This window comes from Ambystoma mexicanum (genome assembly GCF_040938575.1).
Source record: "Ambystoma mexicanum isolate Mex_15411 chromosome 12 unlocalized genomic scaffold, UKY_AmexF1_1 Mex_chr12_unloc.1, whole genome shotgun sequence".
Taxonomy (NCBI): Eukaryota; Metazoa; Chordata; class Amphibia; order Caudata; family Ambystomatidae; genus Ambystoma; species Ambystoma mexicanum.
This window is the reverse complement of record NW_027182322.1, coordinates 13,493,935-13,512,848: the sequence shown is the minus strand read 5'-3', so window position 1 is coordinate 13,512,848 and position 18,914 is coordinate 13,493,935. Positions and strand designations below refer to the sequence as shown.

Below are 18,914 nucleotides of genomic sequence, written 5' to 3'. Positions count from 1 at the left end.
ACTTGGGTCAAATACTAAGATTAAAGCATCGCCAAAAATAAACATTCCTCACATGCATAATGTTCCTTGTTTGAATAAGAAAGTAAAAAACGCGACTCTGGTGGGATTCGAACCCACAAGCTTTGAATGATTTTGCCAATTCACTTAGAAGTCCAACGCGCTATCCATTGCGCCACAGAGCCAGATGCAAATCCACTTGCGTACAGTAAGGGATGATCGAAGTTTTGTCAATCCAGTGTTTACTTCACATCACATTATCAAGCCTTCTGGGATACATGAAAGAATTATTGTTTTCTGAAACATAAAATGTCTGTAGCAAGAATCACACTTCTGTGTGAAACCTTGAACTGCACCTTTGTTCGCTTGGGGAGAAATTCAGAGAATAGGGTATTACAGTATTTTCTTGCCAAGTGAATAGGTTTGGACAACAATTCCATACCTTAATAAAAAAGAACTGGATAAAAAGTGCAGACATACAATTGGTTAACAATACAAAAACACAAAGAGAATATACCATAAATAGCTTTGAAAGAAGATTTTACTTTATATGTCGCTAGAAACAAATGTCTGAGTGTAGGGTGTCGTGTTTTTGGTCTATCTCATTTACAGCTATTATAAAGACAATGTTTCTGAAGGAAGGATACATTAGGAAAGTGCAAAGTTTCTGGCAGTGATGTTGTATTGCTTATGAGCAATATGTTCCTGTTGCAATGGAAGGCAGACTGCTTTTGATTCAGTTGCATCCTGTATTAGATACATAGGTTCAACTTGGGTCAAATACTAAGATTAAAGCATCGGCCAAAAATAAACATTCCTCACATGCATAATGTTCCTTGTTTGAATAAGAAAGTAAAAAATTCGACTCTGGTGGGATTCGAACCCACAACCTTTGAATGACTTTGCAAATTCATTTAGAAGTCCAACGCGCTATCCATTCCGCCACAGATCCAGACGAAAGTTAACTTGCGTACATTAATGGATGATCGAAGTTTTGTCAATCCAGTGTTTACTTCACATCATATTATCAAGCCTTCTGGGATACATCAAAGAATGATTGTTTTCTGAAACATAAAATGTCTGTAGCAAGAATCACACTTCTGTGTGAAACCTTGAACTGCACCTTTGTTCGCTTGGGGAGAAATTCAGAGAATAGGGTATTACAGTATTTTCTTGCCAAGTGAATTGGTTTGGACAACAATTCCATACCTTAATAAAAAAGAACTGGATAAAAAGTGCAGACATACCATTGGTTAACAATACAAAAACACAAAGAGAATATACCATAAATAGCATTTAAAGAAGATTTTACTTTATATGTCGCTAGAAACAAATGTCTGAGTGTAGGGTGTCGTGTTTTTGGTCTATCTCATTTACAGCTATTATAAAGACAATGTTTCTGAAGGAAGGATACATTAGGAAAGTGCAAAGTTTCTGGCAGTGATGTTGTATTGCTTATGAGCAATATGTTCCTGTTGCAATGGAAGGCAGACTGCTTTTGATTCAGTTGCATGCTGTATTAGATACATAGGTTCAACTTGGGTCAAATACTAAGATTAAAGCATCGGCCAAAAATAGACATTCCTCACATGCATAATGTTCCTTGTTTGAAAAAGAAAGTAAAAAATGCGACTCTGGTGGGATTCGAACCCACAACCTTTGAATGACTTTGCCAATTCACTTAGAAGTCCAACGCGCTATCCATTGCGCCACAGAGCCAGATGAAAATCAATTTGCGTAAATTAAGGGGTGATCGAAGTTTTGTCAATCCATTGTTTACTTCACATCATATTATCAAGCCTTCTGGGATACAAGAAAGAATAATTGTTTTCTGAAACATAAAATGTCTGTAGAAGAATCACACTTCTGGGTGAAACCTTGAACTACACCTTTGTTCCTTTAGGGATAAATTCGGAGAATAGGGTATTACTGTATTTTCTTGCAAACTGAATACGTTTGGACAACAATTCCATACCTTAATAGAAAAGAACTGGATAAAAAGTGCAGCCATACAATTGGTTAACAATACAAAAACACAAAGAGAATATACCATAAATAGCTTTGAAAGAAGATTTTACTTTATATGTCGCTAGAAACAAATGTCTGAGTGTAGGGTGTCGTGTTTTTGGTCTATCTCATTTACAGCTATTATAAAGACAATGTTTCTGAAGGAAGGATACATTAGGAAAGTGCAAAGTTTCTGGCAGTGATGTTGTATTGCTTATGAGCAATATGTTCCTGTTGCAATGGAAGGCAGACTGCTTTTGATTCAGTTGCATGCTGTATTAGATACATAGGTTCAACTTGGGTCAAATACTAAGATTAAAGCATCGGCCAAAAATAGACATTCCTCACATGCATAATGTTCCTTGTTTGAATAAGAAAGTCAAAAATGCTACTCTGGTGGGATTCAAACCCACAACCTTTGAATGACTTTGCACGTTCACTTAGAAGTCCAACACACTATCCATTGCGCCACAGAGCCAGATAAAAATCCACTTGCGTACAGTAAGGGATGATCGAAGTTTTGTCAATCCAATGTTTACTTCACATCATATTATCAAGCCTTCTGGGATACAAGAAAGAATAATTGTTTTCTGAAACATAAAATGTCTGTAGAAGAATCACACTTCTGGGTGAAACCTTGAACTACACCTTTGTTCGCTTGGGGAGAAATTCAGAGAATAGGGTATTACAGTATTTTCTTGCCAAATGAATTGGTTTGGACAACAATTCCATACCTTAATAAAAAAGAACTGGATAAAAAGTGCAGACATACAATTGGTTAACAATACAAAAACACAAAGAGAATATACCATAAATAGCTTTGAAAGAAGATTTTACTTTATATGTCGCTAGAAACAAAAGTCTGAGTGTAGGGTGTCGTGTTTTTGGTCTATCTCATTTACAGCTATTATAAAGACAATGTTTCTGAAGGAAGGATACATTAGAAAAGTGCCAAGTTTGTGGCAGTAATGTTGTATTGCTTATGAGCAATATGTTCCTGTTGCAATGGAAGGCAGACTGCTTTTGATTCAGTTGCATGCTGTATTAGATACATAGGTTCAACTTGGGTCAAATACTAAGATTAAAGCATCGGCCAAAAATAAACATTCCTCACATGCATAATGTTCCTTGTTTGAATAAGAAAGTAAAAAATGCGACTCTGGTGGGATTCGAACCCACAACCTTTGAATGACTTTGCCAATTCACTTAGAAGTCCAACGCGCTATGCATTGCGCCACAGAGCCAGATGAAAATCAACTTGCGTAAATTAAGGAATGATCAAAGTTTTGTCAATCCAGTGTTTACTTCACATCATATTATCAAGCCTTCTGGGATACAAGAAAGAATAATTGTTTTCTGAAACATAAAATGTCTGTAGAAGAATCACACTTCTGGGTGAAACCTTGAACTACACCTTTGTTCCTTTAGGGATAAATTCGGAGAATAGGGTATTACTGTATTTTCTTGCAAACTGAATACGTTTGGACAACAATTCCATACCTTAATAGAAAAGAACTGGATAAAAAGTGCAGCCATACAATTGGTTAACAATACAAAAACACAAAGAGAATATACCATAAATAGCTTTGAAAGAAGATTTTATTTATATGTCGCTAGAAACAAATGTCTGAGTGTAGGGTGTCGTGTTTTTGGTCTATCTCATTTACAGCTATTATAAAGACAATGTTTCTGAAGGAAGGATACATTAGGAAAGTGCAATGTTTCTGGCAGTGATGTTGTATTGCTTATGAGCAATATGTTCCTGTTGCAATGGAAGGCAGACTGCTTTTGATTCAGTTGCATGCTGTATCAGATACATAGGTTCAACTTGGGTCAAATACTAAGATTAAAGCATCGGCCAAAAATAAACATTCCTCACGTGCATAATGTTCCTTGTTTAAATATGAAAGTAAAAAATGCGACTCTGGTGGGATTCACACCCACAACCTTTGCATGACTTTGCCAATTCACTTAGAAGTCCAACGCGCTATCCATTGCGCCACAGAGCCAGATGAAAATCAACTTGCGTAAATTAAGGGATGATCGAAGTTTTGTCAATCCAGTGTTTACTTCACATCATATTATCAAGCCTTCTGGGATACAAGAAAGAATAATTGTTTTCTGAAACATAAAATGTCTGTAGAAGAATCACACTTCTGGGTGAAACCTTGAATTACACCTTTGTTCCTTTAGGGATAAATTCGGAGAATAGGGTATTACTGTATTTTCTTGCAAACTGAATACGTTTGGACAACAATTCCATACCTTAATAGAAAAGAACTGGATAAAAAGTGCAGCCATACAATTGGTTAACAATACAAAAACACAAAGAGAATATACCATAAATAGCTTTGAAAGAAGATTTTACTTTATATGTCGCTAGAAACAAAAGTCTGAGTGTAGGGTGTCGTGTTTTTGGTCTATCTCATTTACAGCTATTATAAAGACAATGTTTCTGAAGGAAGGATACATTAGAAAAGTGCCAAGTTTGTGGCAGTAATGTTGTATTGCTTATGAGCAATATGTTCCTGTTGCAATGGAAGGCAGACTGCTTTTGATTCAGTTGCATGCTGTATTAGATACATAGGTTCAACTTGGGTCAAATACTAAGATTAAAGCATCGGCCAAAAATAAACATTCCTCACATGCATAATGTTCCTTGTTTGAATAAGAAAGTAAAAAATGCGACTCTGGTGGGATTCGAACCCACAACCTTTGAATGACTTTGCCAATTCACTTAGAAGTCCAACGTGCTATGCATTGCGCCACAGAGCCAGATGAAAATCAACTTGCGTAAATTAAGGAATGATCAAAGTTTTGTCAATCCAGTGTTTACTTCACATCATATTATCAAGCCTTCTGGGATACAAGAAAGAATAATTGTTTTCTGAAACATAAAATGTCTGTAGAAGAATCACACTTCTGGGTGAAACCTTGAACTACACCTTTGTTCCTTTAGGGATAAATTCGGAGAATAGGGTATTACTGTATTTTCTTGCAAACTGAATACGTTTGGACAACAATTCCATACCTTAATAGAAAAGAACTGGATAAAAAGTGCAGCCATACAATTGGTTAACAATACAAAAACACAAAGAGAATATACCATAAATAGCTTTGAAAGAAGATTTTATTTATATGTCGCTAGAAACAAATGTCTGAGTGTAGGGTGTCGTGTTTTTGGTCTATCTCATTTACAGCTATTATAAAGACAATGTTTCTGAAGGAAGGATACATTAGGAAAGTGCAATGTTTCTGGCAGTGATGTTGTATTGCTTATGAGCAATATGTTCCTGTTGCAATGGAAGGCAGACTGCTTTTGATTCAGTTGCATGCTGTATCAGATACATAGGTTCAACTTGGGTCAAATACTAAGATTAAAGCATCGGCCAAAAATAAACATTCCTCACGTGCATAATGTTCCTTGTTTGAATAAGAAAGTAAAAAATGCGACTCTGGTGGGATTCACACCCACAACCTTTGCATGACTTTGCCAATTCACTTAGAAGTCCAACGCGCTATCCATTGCGCCACAGAGCCAGATGAAAATCAACTTGCGTAAATTAAGGGATGATCGAAGTTTTGTCAATCCAGTGTTTACTTCACATCATATTATCAAGCCTTCTGGGATACAAGAAAGAATAATTGTTTTCTGAAACATAAAATGTCTGTAGAAGAATCACACTTCTGGGTGAAACCTTGAATTACACCTTTGTTCCTTTAGGGATAAATTCGGAGAATAGGGTATTACTGTATTTTCTTGCAAACTGAATACGTTTGGACAACAATTCCATACCTTAATAGAAAAGAACTGGATAAAAAGTGCAGCCATACAATTGGTTAACAATACAAAAACACAAAGAGAATATACCATAAATAGCTTTGAAAGAAGATTTTACTTTATATGTCGCTAGAAACAAATGTCTGAGTGTAGGGTGTCTTGTTTTTGGTCTATCTCATTTACAGCTGTTATAAAGACCATGTTTCTGAAGGAAGGATACATTAGGAAAGTGCAAAGTTTCTGGCAGTGATGTTGTATTGCTTATGAGCAATATGTTCCTGTTGCAATGGAAGGCAGACTGCTTTTGATTCAGTTGCATGCTGTATTAGATACATAGGTTCAACTTGGGTCAAATACTAAGATTAAAGCATCGGCCAAAAATAGACATTCCTCACATGCATAATGTTCCTTGTTTGAATAAGAAAGTAAAAAATGCGACTCTGGTGGGATTCAAACCCACAACCTTTGAATGACTTTGCCAATTCACTTAGAAGTCCAACACGCTATCGATTGCGCCAGAGAGCCAGATGAAAATCAACTTTCGTACATTAAGGGATGATCGAAGTTTTGTCAATCCAGTGTTTACTTCACATCATATTATCAAGCCTTCTGGGATACATGAAAGAATGATTGTTTTCTGAAACATAAAATGTCTGTAGCAAGAATCGCAGTTCGGGGTGAAACCTTGAACTGCACCTTTGTTCCTTTAGGGATAAATTCGGAGAATAGGGTATTACTGTATTTTCTTGCAAACTGAATAAGTTTGGACAACAATTCCATACCTTAATAAAAAAGAACTGGATAAAAAGTGCAGACATACAATTGGTTAACAATACAAAAACGCAAAGAGAATATACCATAAATAGCTTTGAAAGAAGATTTTACTTTATATGTCGCTAGAAACAAATGTCTGAGTGTAGGGTGTCGTGTTTTTGGTCTATCTCATTTACAGCTATTATAAAGACAATGTTTCTGAAGGAAGGATACATTAGAAAAGTGCCAAGTTTCTGGCAGTGATGTTGTATTGCTTATGAGCAATATGTTCCTGTTGCAATGGAAGGCAGACTGCTTTTGATTCAGTTGCATGCTGTATTAGATACATAGGTTCAACTTGGGTCAAATACTAAGATTAAAGCATCGCCAAAAATAAACATTCCTCACATGCATAATGTTCCTTGTTTGAATAAGAAAGTAAAAAACGCGACTCTGGTGGGATTCGAACCCACAAGCTTTGAATGATTTTGCCAATTCACTTAGAAGTCCAACGCGCTATCCATTGCGCCACAGAGCCAGATGCAAATCCACTTGCGTACAGTAAGGGATGATCGAAGTTTTGTCAATCCAGTGTTTACTTCACATCACATTATCAAGCCTTCTGGGATACATGAAAGAATTATTGTTTTCTGAAACATAAAATGTCTGTAGCAAGAATCACACTTCTGTGTGAAACCTTGAACTGCACCTTTGTTCGCTTGGGGAGAAATTCAGAGAATAGGGTATTACAGTATTTTCTTGCCAAGTGAATAGGTTTGGACAACAATTCCATACCTTAATAAAAAAGAACTGGATAAAAAGTGCAGACATACAATTGGTTAACAATACAAAAACACAAAGAGAATATACCATAAATAGCTTTGAAAGAAGATTTTACTTTATATGTCGCTAGAAACAAATGTCTGAGTGTAGGGTGTCGTGTTTTTGGTCTATCTCATTTACAGCTATTATAAAGACAATGTTTCTGAAGGAAGGATACATTAGGAAAGTGCAAAGTTTCTGGTAGTGATGTTGTATTGCTTATGAGCAATATGTTCCTGTTGCAATGGAAGGCAGACTGCTTTTGATTCAGTTGCATGCTGTATTAGATACATAGGTTCAACTTGGGTCAAATACTAAGATTAAAGCATCGGCCAAAAATAAACATTCCTCACATGCATAATGTTCCTTGTTTGAATAAGAAAGTAAAAAATTCGACTCTGGTGGGATTCGAACCCACAACCTTTGAATGACTTTGCAAATTCACTTAGAAGTCCAACGCGCTATCCATTCCGCCACAGATCCAGACGAAAGTTAACTTGCGTACATTAAGGGATGATCGAAGTTTTGTCAATCCAGTGTTTACTTCACATCATATTATCAAGCCTTCTGGGATACATCAAAGAATGATTGTTTTCTGAAACATAAAATGTCTGTAGCAAGAATCACACTTCTGTGTGAAACCTTGAACTGCACCTTTGTTCGCTTGGGGAGAAATTCAGAGAATAGGGTATTACAGTATTTTCTTGCCAAGTGAATTGGTTTGGACAACAATTCCATACCTTAATAAAAAAGAACTGGATAAAAAGTGCAGACATACCATTGGTTAACAATACAAAAACACAAAGAGAATATACCATAAATAGCATTTAAAGAAGATTTTACTTTATATGTCGCTAGAAACAAATGTCTGAGTGTAGGGTGTCGTGTTTTTGGTCTATCTCATTTACAGCTATTATAAAGACAATGTTTCTGAAGGAAGGATACATTAGGAAAGTGCAAAGTTTCTGGCAGTGATGTTGTATTGCTTATGAGCAATATGTTCCTGTTGCAATGGAAGGCAGACTGCTTTTGATTCAGTTGCATGCTGTATTAGATACATAGGTTCAACTTGGGTCAAATACTAAGATTAAAGCATCGGCCAAAAATAGACATTCCTCACATGCATAATGTTCCTTGTTTGAAAAAGAAAGTAAAAAATGCGACTCTGGTGGGATTCGAACCCACAACCTTTGAATGACTTTGCCAATTCACTTAGAAGTGCAACGCGCTATCCATTGCGCCACAGAGCCAGATGCAAATCCACTTGCGTACAGTAAGGGATGATCGAAGTTTTGTCAATCCAGTGTTTACTTCACATCACATTATCAAGCCTTCTGGGATACATGAAAGAATGATTGTTTTCTGAAACATAAAATGTCTGTAGCAAGAATCACACTTCTGTGTGAAACCTTGAACTGCACCTTTGTTCGCTTGGGGAGAAATTCAGAGAATAGGGTATTACTGTATTTTCTTGCCAAGTGAATAGGTTTGGACAACAATTCCATACCTTAATAAAAAAGAACTGGATAAAAAATGCAGACATACAATTGGTTAACAATACAAAAACACAAAGAGAATATACCATAAATAGCTTTGAAAGAAGATTTTACTTTATATGTCGCTAGAAACAAATGTCTGAGTGTAGGGTGTCGTGTTTTGGTCTATCTCATTTACAGCTATTATAAAGACAATGTTTCTGAAGGAAGGATACATTAGGAAAGTGCAAAGTTTCTGGCAGTGATGTTGTATTGCTTATGAGCAATATGTTCCTGTTGCAATGGAAGGCAGACTGCTTTTGATTCAGTTGCATGCTGTATTAGATACATAGGTTCAACTTGGGTCAAATACTAAGATTAAAGCATCGGCCAAAAATAAACATTCCTCACATGCATAATGTTCCTTGTTTGAATAAGAAAGTAAAAAACGCGACTCTGGTGGGATTCGAACCCACAAGCTTTGAATGACTTTGCCAATTCACTTAGAAGTCCAACGCGCTATCCATTGCGCCACAGAGCCAGATGCAAATCCACTTGCGTACAGTAAGGGATGATCGAAGTTTTGTCAATCCAGTGTTTACTTCACATCACATTATCAAGCCTTCTGGGATACATGAAAGAATTATTGTTTTCTGAAACATAAAATGTCTGTAGCAAGAATCACACTTCTGTGTGAAACCTTGAACTGCACCTTTGTTCGCTTGGGGAGAAATTCAGAGAATAGGGTATTACAGTATTTTCTTGCCAAGTGAATAGGTTTGGACAACAATTCCATACCTTAATAAAAAAGAACTGGATAAAAAGTGCAGACATACAATTGGTTAACAATACAAAAACACAAAGAGAATATACCATAAATAGCTTTGAAAGAAGATTTTACTTTATATGTCGCTAGAAACAAATGTCTGAGTGTAGGGTGTCGTGTTTTTGGTCTATCTCATTTACAGCTATTATAAAGACAATGTTTCTGAACGAAGGATACATTAGAAAAGTGCCAAGTTTCTGGCAGTGATGTTGTATTGCTTATGAGCAATATGTTCCTGTTGCAATGGAAGGCAGACTGCTTTTGATTCAGTTGCATGCTGTATTAGATACATAGGTTCAACTTGGGTCAAATACTAAGATTAAAGCATCGGCCAAAAATAAACATTCCTCACATGCATAATGTTCCTTGTTTGAATAAGAAAGTAAAAAATGCGACTCTGGTGGGATTCGAACCCACAACCTTTGAATGACTTTGTCAATTCACTTAGAAATCCAACATCCATTGCGCAACAAAGCCAGATGAAAATCCACTTGCGTACAGTAAGGGATGATCGAAGTTTTGTCAATCCAGTGTTTACTTCACATCACATTATCAAGCCTTCTGGGATACATGAAAGAATGATTGTTTTCTGAAACATAAAATGTCTGTAGCTAGAATCACACTTCTGTGTGAAACCTTGAACTGCACCTTTGTTCGCTTGGGGAGAAATTCAGAGAATAGGGTATTACAGTATTTTCTTGCCAAGTGAATATGTTTGGACAACAATTCCATACCTTAATAAAAAAGAACTGGATAAAAAGTGCAGACATACAATTGGTTAACAATACAAAAACACAAAGAGAATATACCATAAATAGCTTTGAAAGAAGATTTTACTTTATATGTCGCTAGAAACAAATGTCTGAGTGTAGGGTGTCGTGTTTTTGGTCTATCTCATTTACAGCTATTATAAAGACAATGTTTCTGAAGGAAGGATACATTAGAAAAGTGCCAAGTTTCTGGCAGTGATGTTGTATTGCTTATGAGCAATATGTTCCTGTTGCAATGGAAGGCAGACTGCTTTCGATTCAGTTGCATGCTGTATTAGATACATAGGTTCAACTTGGGTCAAATACTAAGATTAAAGCATCGGCCAAAAATAAACATTCCTCACATGCATAATGTTCCTTGTTTGAATAAGAAAGTAAAAAATGTGACTCTGGTGGGATTCGAACCCACAACCTTTGAATGACTTTGCCAATTCACTTAGAAGTCCAACGCGCTATCCATTGCGCCACAGAGCCAGATGAAAATCAATTTGCGTAAATTAAGGGGTGATCGAAGTTTTGTCAATCCATTGTTTACTTCACATCATATTATCAAGCCTTCTGGGATACAAGAAAGAATAATTGTTTTCTGAAACATAAAATGTCTGTAGAAGAATCACACTTCTGGGTGAAACCTTGAACTACACCTTTGTTCCTTTAGGGATAAATTCGGAGAATAGGGTATTACTGTATTTTCTTGCAAACTGAATACGTTTGGACAACAATTCCATACCTTAATAGAAAAGAACTGGATAAAAAGTGCAGCCATACAATTGGTTAACAATACAAAAACACAAAGAGAATATACCATAAATAGCTTTGAAAGAAGATTTTACTTTATATGTCGCTAGAAACAAATGTCTGAGTGTAGGGTGTCGTGTTTTTGGTCTATCTCATTTACAGCTATTATAAAGACAATGTTTCTGAAGGAAGGATACATTAGGAAAGTGCAAAGTTTCTGGCAGTGATGTTGTATTGCTTATGAGCAATATGTTCCTGTTGCAATGGAAGGCAGACTGCTTTTGATTCAGTTGCATGCTGTATTAGATACATAGGTTCAACTTGGGTCAAATACTAAGATTAAAGCATCGGCCAAAAATAAACATTCCTCACATGCATAATGTTCCTTGTTTGAATAAGAAAGTAAAAAATGTGACTCTGGTGGGATTCGAACCCACAACCTTTGAATGACTTTGCCAATTCACTTAGAAGTCCAACGCGCTATCCATTGCGCCACAGAGCCAGATGAAAATCAATTTGCGTAAATTAAGGGGTGATCGAAGTTTTGTCAATCCATTGTTTACTTCACATCATATTATCAAGCCTTCTGGGATACAAGAAAGAATAATTGTTTTCTGAAACATAAAATGTCTGTAGAAGAATCACACTTCTGGGTGAAACCTTGAACTACACCTTTGTTCCTTTAGGGATAAATTCGGAGAATAGGGTATTACTGTATTTTCTTGCAAACTGAATACGTTTGGACAACAATTCCATACCTTAATAGAAAAGAACTGGATAAAAAGTGCAGCCATACAATTGGTTAACAATACAAAAACACAAAGAGAATATACCATAAATAGCTTTGAAAGAAGATTTTACTTTATATGTCGCTAGAAACAAATGTCTGAGTGTAGGGTGTCGTGTTTTTGGTCTATCTCATTTACAGCTATTATAAAGACAATGTTTCTGAAGGAAGGATACATTAGGAAAGTGCAAAGTTTCTGGCAGTGATGTTGTATTGCTTATGAGCAATATGTTCCTGTTGCAATGGAAGGCAGACTGCTTTTGATTCAGTTGCATGCTGTATTAGATACATAGGTTCAACTTGGGTCAAATACTAAGATTAAAGCATCGGCCAAAAATAGACATTCCTCACATGCATAATGTTCCTTGTTTGAATAAGAAAGTCAAAAATGCTACTCTGGTGGGATTCAAACCCACAACCTTTGAATGACTTTGCACGTTCACTTAGAAGTCCAACACACTATCCATTGCGCCACAGAGCCAGATAAAAATCCACTTGCGTACAGTAAGGGATGATCGAAGTTTTGTCAATCCAATGTTTACTTCACATCATATTATCAAGCCTTCTGGGATACAAGAAAGAATAATTGTTTTCTGAAACATAAAATGTCTGTAGAAGAATCACACTTCTGGGTGAAACCTTGAACTACACCTTTGTTCGCTTGGGGAGAAATTCAGAGAATAGGGTATTACAGTATTTTCTTGCCAAATGAATTGGTTTGGACAACAATTCCATACCTTAATAAAAAAGAACTGGATAAAAAGTGCAGACATACAATTGGTTAACAATACAAAAACACAAAGAGAATATACCATAAATAGCTTTGAAAGAAGATTTTACTTTATATGTCGCTAGAAACAAAAGTCTGAGTGTAGGGTGTCGTGTTTTTGGTCTATCTCATTTACAGCTATTATAAAGACAATGTTTCTGAAGGAAGGATACATTAGAAAAGTGCCAAGTTTGTGGCAGTAATGTTGTATTGCTTATGAGCAATATGTTCCTGTTGCAATGGAAGGCAGACTGCTTTTGATTCAGTTGCATGCTGTATTAGATACATAGGTTCAACTTGGGTCAAATACTAAGATTAAAGCATCGGCCAAAAATAAACATTCCTCACATGCATAATGTTCCTTGTTTGAATAAGAAAGTAAAAAATGCGACTCTGGTGGGATTCGAACCCACAACCTTTGAATGACTTTGTCAATTCACTTAGAAATCCAACATCCATTGCGCAACAAAGCCAGATGAAAATCCACTTGCGTACAGTAAGGGATGATCGAAGTTTTGTCAATCCAGTGTTTACTTCACATCACATTATCAAGCCTTCTGGGATACATGAAAGAATGATTGTTTTCTGAAACATAAAATGTCTGTAGCTAGAATCACACTTCTGTGTGAAACCTTGAACTGCACCTTTGTTCGCTTGGGGAGAAATTCAGAGAATAGGGTATTACAGTATTTTCTTGCCAAGTGAATATGTTTGGACAACAATTCCATACCTTAATAAAAAAGAACTGGATAAAAAGTGCAGACATACAATTGGTTAACAATACAAAAACACAAAGAGAATATACCATAAATAGCTTTGAAAGAAGATTTTACTTTATATGTCGCTAGAAACAAATGTCTGAGTGTAGGGTGTCGTGTTTTTGGTCTATCTCATTTACAGCTATTATAAAGACAATGTTTCTGAAGGAAGGATACATTAGAAAAGTGCCAAGTTTCTGGCAGTGATGTTGTATTGCTTATGAGCAATATGTTCCTGTTGCAATGGAAGGCAGACTGCTTTCGATTCAGTTGCATGCTGTATTAGATACATAGGTTCAACTTGGGTCAAATACTAAGATTAAAGCATCGGCCAAAAATAAACATTCCTCACATGCATAATGTTCCTTGTTTGAATAAGAAAGTAAAAAATGTGACTCTGGTGGGATTCGAACCCACAACCTTTGAATGACTTTGCCAATTCACTTAGAAGTCCAACGCGCTATCCATTGCGCCACAGAGCCAGATGAAAATCAATTTACGTAAATTAAGGGGTGATCGAAGTTTTGTCAATCCATTGTTTACTTCACATCATATTATCAAGCCTTCTGGGATACAAGAAAGAATAATTGTTTTCTGAAACATAAAATGTCTGTAGAAGAATCACACTTCTGGGTGAAACCTTGAACTACACCTTTGTTCCTTTAGGGATAAATTCGGAGAATAGGGTATTACTGTATTTTCTTGCAAACTGAATACGTTTGGACAACAATTCCATACCTTAATAGAAAAGAACTGGATAAAAAGTGCAGCCATACAATTGGTTAACAATACAAAAACACAAAGAGAATATACCATAAATAGCTTTGAAAGAAGATTTTACTTTATATGTCGCTAGAAACAAATGTCTGAGTGTAGGGTGTCGTGTTTTTGGTCTATCTCATTTACAGCTATTATAAAGACAATGTTTCTGAAGGAAGGATACATTAGAAAAGTGCCAAGTTTCTGGCAGTGATGTTGTATTGCTTATGAGCAATATGTTCCTGTTGCAATGGAAGGCAGACTGCTTTCGATTCAGTTGCATGCTGTATTAGATACATAGGTTCAACTTGGGTCAAATACTAAGATTAAAGCATCGGCCAAAAATAAACATTCCTCACATGCATAATGTTCCTTGTTTGAATAAGAAAGTAAAAAATGTGACTCTGGTGGGATTCGAACCCACAACCTTTGAATGACTTTGCCAATTCACTTAGAAGTCCAACGCGCTATCCATTGCGCCACAGAGCCAGATGAAAATCAATTTGCGTAAATTAAGGGGTGATCGAAGTTTTGTCAATCCATTGTTTACTTCACATCATATTATCAAGCCTTCTGGGATACAAGAAAGAATAATTGTTTTTTGAAACATAAAATGTCTGTAGAAGAATCACACTTCTGGGTGAAACCTTGAACTACACCTTTGTTCCTTTAGGGATAAATTCGGAGAATAGGGTATTACTGTATTTTCTTGCAAACTGAATACGTTTGGACAACAATTCCGTACCTTAATAGAAAAGAACTGGATAAAAAGTGCAGCCATACAATTGGTTAACAATACAAAAACACAAAGAGAATATACCATAAATAGCTTTGAAAGAAGATTTTACTTTATATGTCGCTAGAAACAAATGTCTGAGTGTAGGGTGTCGTGTTTTGGTCTATCTCATTTACAGCTATTATAAAGACAATGTTTCTGAAGGAAGGATACATTAGAAAAGTGGCAAGTTTCTGGCAGTGATGTTGTATTGCTTATGAGCAATATGTTCCTGTTGCAATGGAAGGCAGACTGCTTTTGATTCAGTTGCATGCTGTATTAGATACATAGGTTCAACTTGGGTCAAATACTAAGATTAAAGCATCGGCCAAAAATAAACATTCCTCACATGCATAATGTTCCTTGTTTGAATAAGAAAGTAAAAAATGCAACTCTGGTGGGATTCGAAACCACAACCTTTGAATGACTTTGCCAATTCACTTAGAAGTCATTGCGCCACAGAGCCAGATGAAAATCAATTTGCGTAAATTAAGGGATGATCGAATTTTTGCAAATCCATTGTTTACTTCACATCATATTATCAAGCCTTCTGGGATACAAGAAAGAATAATTGTTTTCTGAAACATAAAATGTCTGTAGAAGAATCACACTTCTGGGTGAAACCTTGAACTACACCTTTGTTCCTTTAGGGATAAATTCGGAGAATAGGGTATTACTGTATTTTCTTGCAAACTGAATACGTTTGGACAACAATTCCATACCTTAATAAAAAAGAACTGGATAAAAAGTGCAGCCATACAATTGGTTAACAATACAAAAACACAAAGAGAATATACCATAAATAGCTTTGAAAGAAGATTTTACTTTATATGTCGCTAGAAACAAATGTCTGAGTGTAGGGTGTCGTGTTTTTGGTCTATCTCATTTACAGCTATTATAAAGACAATGTTTCTGAAGGAAAGATACATTAGAAAAGTGCCAAGTTTCTGGCAGTGATGTTGTATTGCTTATGAGCAATATGTTCCTGTCGCAATGGAAGGCAGACTGCTTTCGATTCAGTTGCATGCTGTATTAGATACATAGGTTCAACTTGGGTCAAATACTAAGATTAAAGCATCGGCCAAAAATAAACATTCCTCACATGCATAATGTTCCTTGTTTGAATAAGAAAGTAAAAAATGCAACTCTGGTGGGATCGAACCCACAACCTTTGAATGACTTTGCCAATTCACTTAGAAATCCAACGCGCTATCCATTGCGCCACAGAGCCAGATGAAAATCCACTTGAGTACAGTAAGGGATGATCGAAGTTTTGTCAATCCAGTGTTTACTTCACATCATATTATCAAGCCTTCTGCGATACAAGAAAGAATAATTGTTTTCTGAAACATAAAATGTCTGTAGAAGAATCACACTTCTGGGTGAAACCTTGAACTACACCTTTCTTCCTTTAGGGATAAATTCGGAGAATAGGGTATTACTGTATTTTCTTGCAAACTGAATACGTTTGGACAACAATTCCATACCTTAATAAAAAAGAACTGGATAAAAAGTGCAGCCATACAATTGGTTAACAATACAAAAACACAAAGAGAATATACCATAAATAGCTTTGAAAGAAGATTTTACTTTATATGTCGCTAGAAACAAATGTCTGAGTGTAGGGTGTCGTGTTTTTGGTCTATCTCATTTACAGCTATTATAAAGACAATGTTTCTGAACGAAGGATACATTAGAAAAGTGCCAAGTTTCTGGCAGTGATGTTGTATTGCTTATGAGCAATATGTTCCTGTTGCAATGGAAGGCAGACTGCTTTTGATTCAGTTGCATGCTGTATTAGATACATAGGTTCAACTTGGGTCAAATACTAAGATTAAAGCATCGGCCAAAAATAAACATTCCTCACATGCATAATGTTCCTTGTTTGAATAAGAAAGTAAAAAATGCGACTCTGGTGGGATTCGAACCCACAACCTTTGAATGACTTTGTCAATTCACTTAGAAATCCAACATCCATTGCGCAACAAAGCCAGATGAAAATCCACTTGCGTACAGTAAGGGATGATCGAAGTTTTGTCAATCCAGTGTTTACTTCACATCACATTATCAAGCCTTCTGGGATACATGAAAGAATGATTGTTTTCTGAAACATAAAATGTCTGTAGCTAGAATCACACTTCTGTGTGAAACCTTGAACTGCACCTTTGTTCGCTTGGGGAGAAATTCAGAGAATAGGGTATTACAGTATTTTCTTGCCAAGTGAATATGTTTGGACAACAATTCCATACCTTAATAAAAAAGAACTGGATAAAAAGTGCAGACATACAATTGGTTAACAATACAAAAACACAAAGAGAATATACCATAAATAGCTTTGAAAGAAGATTTTACTTTATATGTCGCTAGAAACAAATGTCTGAGTGTAGGGTGTCGTGTTTTTGGTCTATCTCATTTACAGCTATTATAAAGACAATGTTTCTGAAGGAAGGTTACATTAGAAAAGTGCCAAGTTTCTGGCAGTGATGTTGTATTGCTTATGAGCAATATGTTCCTGTTGCAATGGAAGGCAGACTGCTTTCGATTCAGTTGCATGCTGTATTAGATACATAGGTTCAACTTGGGTCAAATACTAAGATTAAAGCATCGGCCAAAAATAAACATTCCTCACATGCATAATGTTCCTTGTTTGAATAAGAAAGTAAAAAATGTGACTCTGGTGGGATTCGAACCCACAACCTTTGAATGACTTTGCCAATTCACTTAGAAGTCCAACGCGCTATCCATTGCGCCACAGAGCCAGATGAAAATCAATTTGCGTAAATTAAGGGGTGATCGAAGTTTTGTCAATCCATTGTTTACTTCACATCATATTATCAAGCCTTCTGGGATACAAGAAAGAATAATTGTTTTCTGAAACATAAAATGTCTGTAGAAGAATCACACTTCTGGGTGAAACCTTGAACTACACCTTTGTTCCTTTAGGGATAAATTTGGAGAATAGGGTATTACTGTATTTTCTTGCAAACTGAATACGTTTGGACAACAATTCCATACCTTAATAGAAAAGAACTGGATAAAAAGTGCAGCCATACAATTGGTTAACAATACAAAAACACAAAGAGAATATACCATAAATAGCTTTGAAAGAAGATTTTACTTTATATGTCGCTAGAAACAAATGTCTGAGTGTAGGGTGTCGTGTTTTTGGTCTATCTCATTTACAGCTATTATAAAGACAATGTTTCTGAAGGAAGGATACATTAGGAAAGTGCAAAGTTTCTGGCAGTGATGTTGTATTGCTTATGAGCAATATGTTCCTGTTGCAATGGAAGGCAGACTGCTTTTGATTCAGTTGCATGCTGTATTAGATACATAGGTTCAACTTGGGTCAAATACTAAGATTAAAGCATCGGCCAAAAATAGACATTCCTCACATGCATAATGTTCCTTGTTTGAATAAGAAAGTCAAAAATGCGACTCTGGTGGGATTCAAACCCACAACCTTTGAATGACTTTGCACGTTCACTTAGAAGTCCAACACGCTATCCATTGCGCCACAGAGCCAGATCAAAATCCACTTGCGTACAGTAAGGGATGATCGAAGTTTTGTCAATCCAATGTTTACTTCACATCATATTATCAAGCCTTCTGGGATACAAGAAAGAATAATTGTTTTCTGAAACATAAAATGTCTGTAGAAGAATCACACTTCTGGGTGAAACCTTGAACTACACCTTTGTTCGCTTGGGGAGAAATTCAGAGAATAGGGTATTACAGTATTTTCTTGCCAAGTGAATTGGTTTGGACAACAATTCCATACCTTAATAAAAAAGAACTGGATAAAAAGTGCAGACATACAATTGGTTAACAATACAAAAACACAAAGAGAATATACCATAAATAGCTTTGAAAGAAGATTTTACTTTATATGTCGCT

General features: G+C 35.9%; 6 non-coding genes across 6 annotated transcripts; all 6 read right to left on the bottom strand.

The window, feature by feature from the left end:
- Positions 1 to 1,626: 1,626 nt before the first annotated feature.
- On the bottom strand, positions 1,627 to 1,716 carry TRNAR-UCU (transfer RNA arginine (anticodon UCU)). Its single transcript is given in 2 exon segments — positions 1,627 to 1,662; positions 1,680 to 1,716. It is a non-coding gene; the product is annotated as a tRNA-Arg (tRNA).
- Positions 1,717 to 10,815: 9,099 nt separating this feature from the next.
- Positions 10,816 to 10,905, bottom strand: TRNAR-UCU (transfer RNA arginine (anticodon UCU)). Its single transcript is given in 2 exon segments — positions 10,816 to 10,851; positions 10,869 to 10,905. It is a non-coding gene; the product is annotated as a tRNA-Arg (tRNA).
- A 676-nt stretch (positions 10,906 to 11,581) lies between these two features.
- On the bottom strand, positions 11,582 to 11,671 carry TRNAR-UCU (transfer RNA arginine (anticodon UCU)). The gene is given in 2 exon segments: positions 11,582 to 11,617; positions 11,635 to 11,671. It is a non-coding gene; the product is annotated as a tRNA-Arg (tRNA).
- A 2,204-nt stretch (positions 11,672 to 13,875) lies between these two features.
- On the bottom strand, positions 13,876 to 13,965 carry TRNAR-UCU (transfer RNA arginine (anticodon UCU)). The gene is given in 2 exon segments: positions 13,876 to 13,911; positions 13,929 to 13,965. It is a non-coding gene; the product is annotated as a tRNA-Arg (tRNA).
- A 676-nt stretch (positions 13,966 to 14,641) lies between these two features.
- Positions 14,642 to 14,731, bottom strand: TRNAR-UCU (transfer RNA arginine (anticodon UCU)). The gene is given in 2 exon segments: positions 14,642 to 14,677; positions 14,695 to 14,731. It is a non-coding gene; the product is annotated as a tRNA-Arg (tRNA).
- Positions 14,732 to 17,686: 2,955 nt separating this feature from the next.
- Positions 17,687 to 17,776, bottom strand: TRNAR-UCU (transfer RNA arginine (anticodon UCU)). The gene is given in 2 exon segments: positions 17,687 to 17,722; positions 17,740 to 17,776. It is a non-coding gene; the product is annotated as a tRNA-Arg (tRNA).
- Between the last annotated feature and the right edge of the window lie 1,138 nt (positions 17,777 to 18,914).